We start from the raw sequence: 6,000 nt of genomic DNA, 5'->3' as shown, positions 1-6,000 counted from the left end.
TTTCTCCAAAATTGACCATATAATTGGTCAAAAAACGGGCCTCAACAGGTACAGAAAGATAGAGATAATCCCATGCATGCTATCGGACCACCACGGCCTAAAACTGGTCTTCAATAACAATAAGGGAAGAATGCCCACATATACGTGGAAATTGAACAATGCTCTACTCAATGATAACCTGGTCAAGGAAGAAATAAAGAAAGAAATTAAAAACTTTTTAGAATATAATGAAAATGAAGATACAACATACCCAAACTTATGGGACACAATGAAAGCTGTGCTAAGAGGAAAACTCATAGCGCTGAGTGCCTGCAGAAAGAAACAGGAAAGAGCATATGTCAGCAGCTTGACAGCACACCTAAAAGCTCTAGAACAAAAAGAAGCAAATACACCCAGGAGGAGTAGAAGGCAGGAAATAATCAAACTCAGAGCTGGAATCAACCAAGTAGAAACAAAAAGGACCATAGAAAGAATCAACAGAACCAAAAGTTGGTTCTTTGAGAAAATCAACAAGATAGATAAACCCTTAGCCAGACTAACGAGAGGACACAGAGAGTGCGTCCAAATTAACAAAATTAGAAATGAAAAGGGAGACATAACTACAGATTCAGAGGAAATTCAAAAAATCATCAGATCTTACTATAAAAACCTATATTCAACAAAATTTGAAAATCTTCAGGAAATGGACAATTTCCTAGACAGATACCAGGTATCGAAGTTAAATCAGGAACAGATAAACCAGTTAAACAACCCCATAACTCCTAAGGAAATAGAAGCAGTCATTAAAGGTCTTCCAACCAAAAAGAGCCCAGGTCCAGACGGGTTTAGTGCAGAATTCTATCAAACCTTCATAGAAGACCTCATACCAATATTATACAAACTATTCCACAAAATTGAAACAGATGGAGCACTACCGAATTCCTTCTACGAAGCCACAATTACTCTTATACCTATACCACACAAAGACACAACAAAGAAAGAGAACTTCAGACCAATTTCCCTTATGAATATCGACGCAAAAATACTCAATAAAATTCTGGCAAACCGAATTCAAGAGCACATCAAAACAATCATCCACCATGATCAAGTAGGCTTCATCCCAGGCATGCAGGGATGGTTTAATATACGGAAAACCATCAACGTGATCCATCATATAAACAAACTGAAAGAACAGAACCACATGATCATTTCATTAGATGCTGAGAAAGCATTTGACAAAATTCAACACCCCTTCATGATAAAAGTCCTGGAAAGAATAGGAATTCAAGGCCCATACCTAAACATAGTAAAAGCCATATACAGCAAACCAGTTGCTAACATTAAACTAAATGGAGAGAAACTCGAAGCAATCCCACTAAAATCAGGGACTAGAAAAGGCTGCCCACTCTCTCCCTACTTATTCAATATAGTTCTTGAAGTTCTAGCCAGAGCAATCAGACAACAAAAGAAGATCAAGGGGATACAGATCGGAAAAGAAGAAGTCAAAATATCACTATTTGCAGATGACATGATAGTATATTTAAGTGATCCCAAAAGTTCCACCAGAGAACTACTAAAGCTAATAAACAACTTCAGCAAAGTGGCTGGGTATAAAATTAACTCAAATAAATCAGTTGCCTTCCTCTATACAAAAGAGAAACAAGCCGAGAAAGAAATTAGGGAAACGACACCCTTCATAATAGACCCAAATAATATAAAGTACCTCGGTGTGACTTTAACCAAGCAAGTAAAAGATCTGTACAATAAGAACTTCAAGACACTGAGGAAAGAAATTGAAGAAGACCTCAGAAGATGGAAAGATCTCCCATGCTCATGGATTGGCAGGATTAATATAGTAAAAATGGCCATTTTACCAAAAGCAATCTACAGATTCAATGCAATCCCCATCAAAATACCAATCCAATTCTTCAAAGAGTTAGACAGAACAATTTGCAAATTCATCTGGAATAACAAAAAACCCAGGATAGCTAAAGCTATCCTCAACAATAAAAGGACTTCAGGGGGAATCACTATCCCTGAACTCAAGCAGTATTACAGAGCAATAGTGATAAAAACTGCATGGTATTGGTACAGAGACAGACAGATAGACCAATGGAATAGAATTGAAGACCCAGAAATGAACCCACACACCTATGGTCACTTGATTTTTGACAAAGGAGCCAAAACCATCCAATGGAAAAAAGATAGCATTTTCAGCAAATGGTGCTGGTTCAACTGGAGGGCAACATGTAGAAGAATGCAGATCGATCCATGCTTATCACCCTGTACAAAGCTTAAGTCCAAGTGGATCAAGGACCTCCACATCAAACCAGACACACTCAAACTAATAGAAGAAAAACTAGGGAAGCATCTGGAACACATGGGCACTGGAAAAAATTTCCTGAACAAAACACCAATGGCTTATGCTCTAAGATCAAGAATCGACAAATGGGATCTCATAAAACTGCAAAGCTTCTGTAAGGCAAAGGACACGGTGGTTAGGACAAAACGGCAACCAACAGATTGGGAAAAGATCTTTACCAATCCTACAACAGATAGAGGCCTTATATCCAAAATATACAAAGAACTCAAGAAGTTAGACCACAGGGAAACAAATAACCCTATTAAAAAATGGGGTTCAGAGCTAAACAAAGAATTCACAGCTGAGGAATGCCGAATGGCTGAGAAACACCTAAAGAAATGTTCAACATCTTTAGTCATAAGGGAAATGCAAATCAAAACAACCCTGAGATTTCACCTCACACCAGTGAGAATGGCTAAGATCAAAAACTCAGGTGACAGCAGATGCTGGCGAGGATGTGGAGAAAGAGGAACACTCCTCCATTGTTGGTGGGATTGCAGACTGGTAAAACCATTCTGGAAATCAGCCTGGAGGTTCCTCAGAAAATTGGACATTGAACTGCCTGAGGATCCAGCTATACCTCTCTTGGGCATATACCCAAAAGATGCCTCAACATATAAAAGAGACACGTGCTCCACTATGTTCATCGCAGCCTTATTTATAATAGCCAGAAAATGGAAAGAACCGAGATGCCCTTCAACAGAGGAATGGATACAGAAAATGTGGTACATCTACACAATGGAATATTACTCAGCTATCAAAAACAACGAGTCTATGAAATTCGTAGGCAAATGGTTGGAACTGGAAAATATCATCCTGAATGAGCTAACCCAATCACAGAAAGACATACATGGTATGCACTCATTGATAAGTGGCTATTAGCCCAAATGCTTGAATTACCCTAAATCCCTAGAACAAACGAAACTCAAGACGGATGATCAAAATGTGAATGCTTCACTCCTTCTTTAAATGAGGAAAAAGAATACCCTTGGCTGGGAAGGGAGAGGCAAAGATTAAAACAGAGACTGAAGGAACACCCATTCAGAGCCTGCCCCACAGGTGGCCCATACATATACAGCCACCCAATTGGACAAGATGGATGAAGCAAAGAAGTGCAGACCGACAGGAGCCGGATGTAGATTGCTCCTGAGAGACACAGCCAGAATACAGCAAATACAGAGGCGAATGCCAGCAGCAAACCAATGAGCTGAGAATAGGTCCCCCGTTGAAGGAATCAGAGAAAGAACTGGAAGAGCTTGAAGGGGCTCGAGACCCCAAAAGTACAACAATGTCAAGCAACCAGAGCTTCCAGGGACTAAGCCACTACCTAAAGACTATATATGGACTGACCCTGGACTCTGACCCCATAGGTAGCAATGAATATCCTAGTAAGAGCACCAGTGGAAGGGGAAGCCCTGGGTCCTGCTAAGACTGAACCCCCAGTGAACTAGACTATGGGGGGAGGGCGGCAATGGGGGGAGGGTTGGGAGGGGAACACCCATAAGGAAGGGGAGGGGGGAGGGGGATTTTGCCCGGAAACCGGGAAAGGGAATAACACTTGAAATGTATATAAGAAATACTCAAGTTAATAAAAATAAAAATAAAAAAAATATCTCCAAATAATATATTCTTAAATTTGTGAGCTACCAAAGTTATACTCTGTAACTTTGATCTAATTCCTTGATAAGGGAAACAGTTTGTAAACTACAAAGTAAGGGGGAAATGCTATATTCTTCATGGTGTGCTTCGCTAAATCTTTGATGAAATGAAAGCTCCAAATATGTGTATATATGCCCATAGTTTTTAAAATTCTATTTGTTAATTATACCAGAAATGTTGCTAAACCAACTCTATCTCATTGAAAAGAAAACTGGCACATCGCACTTGTGGTCAAACAAGGGAATGTCAGCACAGATAAAGGAAATATCAAGAAGAGGAATCTGCAAATATTGTGCAGTGATCAAGAGTATGTCTTGCCCTTTTGGAGGACCTTGGTTTGTTTCCAAGCACACAAATGGTGATATAAAACCATCTCAAATTCCAATTTTGGTATTCAATAGATCCCTAGTCTGAATACCACAGAGAACAAGCAGATATGTGGTGCATGTACATGCATTCGGATATAAAATAGTAAATACAAAATGAAACAAAAGTCTAGTTGTTAAAGTAAATGTGAAAAATAGTACTTGCATATTAATCTTGCCTAAGGTTGGAATATTGAACCATATTGCCAAAATGTAACTGGATTATGTATACAATTATCACATAAATTGTTAAAAATTATGGCACTAAAATATCACTCTAACAATAATACTTTGACTTTCAATTTTTTCCCAATGAGTTCGGAATTTTAGGATTCACAAAGAATTATCTCAAATACCCAACATTTTGAAAAATGTAATACACATCAACTAATGTAAGATGTGAATAAGAAAAATAAGGAAAATCAATGCCCCAAAATAAAACAATGCATGATATATGGAAGAATGAAAATAATTACACTTAACAGAATGAAATAAGTTGATAACATAGAATATGTTGAGATAATAAAGGTAAACTAAGCATTAGATGAAGATTCTCTAATTTTGTCTTCATTGTCATGACCTAAACTTTATAAACTGTAAAGAATTTATAATCACTGCAATAATCTTCTCCCTGCTATTTATACACACAGACATGCACACACATCCACACACACATATGCACTTATGCATATATTATATATACACAAACATACACACATGTGCACATATGCACATAGCTCATATGCCATGACCTTTGGCTTCTACCCTTTCTAGTTTTATGTTTATTGACTGTTGTAAGTGAACATAATGCCGTAATGAATTATTCCTCCAAAGCATCTTAGGAGTTTCACACTTGTATACTTAGAATTAATGTGATATTCTATTGAGTAAAATTTTAATTTTCATGTTACACTTTTCTATCTACTCAACAAGTAAAAGTTCATAAAAACAAACCAAACCATGTAAAAACTGTACTTGGAATTCTTTTTCTCACTCTCCTTCCAGCCATTTTGTGTTTATTGCATATGTGTGTATGTGTGTATGTGTGGTACCTACCAAATTCAGAAGAGAGTGTCAGATGCCCCAGAACTGGAGTCATGGATGATTGTGAGTCCTGGGAAGCAAACAGTTGGTTCACATATATGCAGCCAAGACATTCATATGCTTAGAAATAAAAGCAAATAAATTTAAAAATGATTTTAATTATCTTGATGGTAAAAATTATTTACATTTTCCTTTAGCCTCTGCTACTTAAGTTTCAATCCTTTGGTCTACAGTTTTCGGCGCATTTTGTTTCTTTGTGCTATTATTTATTTAATGGTTTTTTTCTCTGACCTCTCCTTCAGATATCAAAATGAAAATCGAGTATGGCTTTTGGTTATGTTTGTGTACTTTTTAATTTTTATTTTGGAGGATCCTCCGTCTACATATGCCACCTTCTAATGTTTTCTACTGTAGTGTCTCACAGTTCCATTCAGTATTTTTCCCACTTGAAGCCTTTGCATTTATTTATATGCATCTGAACTGGGACAGTTTAAATGTTTTACACGTTTTTGCTTTTATTGGACATTTTCAACCTGTCGTCTTGTTTCCAAACACTGAGGCCCTTGGCAGAGAGTAGTAGTTCTTTTATTT

The sequence above is a fragment of the Rattus norvegicus genome, chromosome 15 (assembly GCF_036323735.1).
Source record: "Rattus norvegicus strain BN/NHsdMcwi chromosome 15, GRCr8, whole genome shotgun sequence".
Taxonomy (NCBI): Eukaryota; Metazoa; Chordata; class Mammalia; order Rodentia; family Muridae; genus Rattus; species Rattus norvegicus.
Note: the sequence above shows the minus strand (reverse complement) of the source record.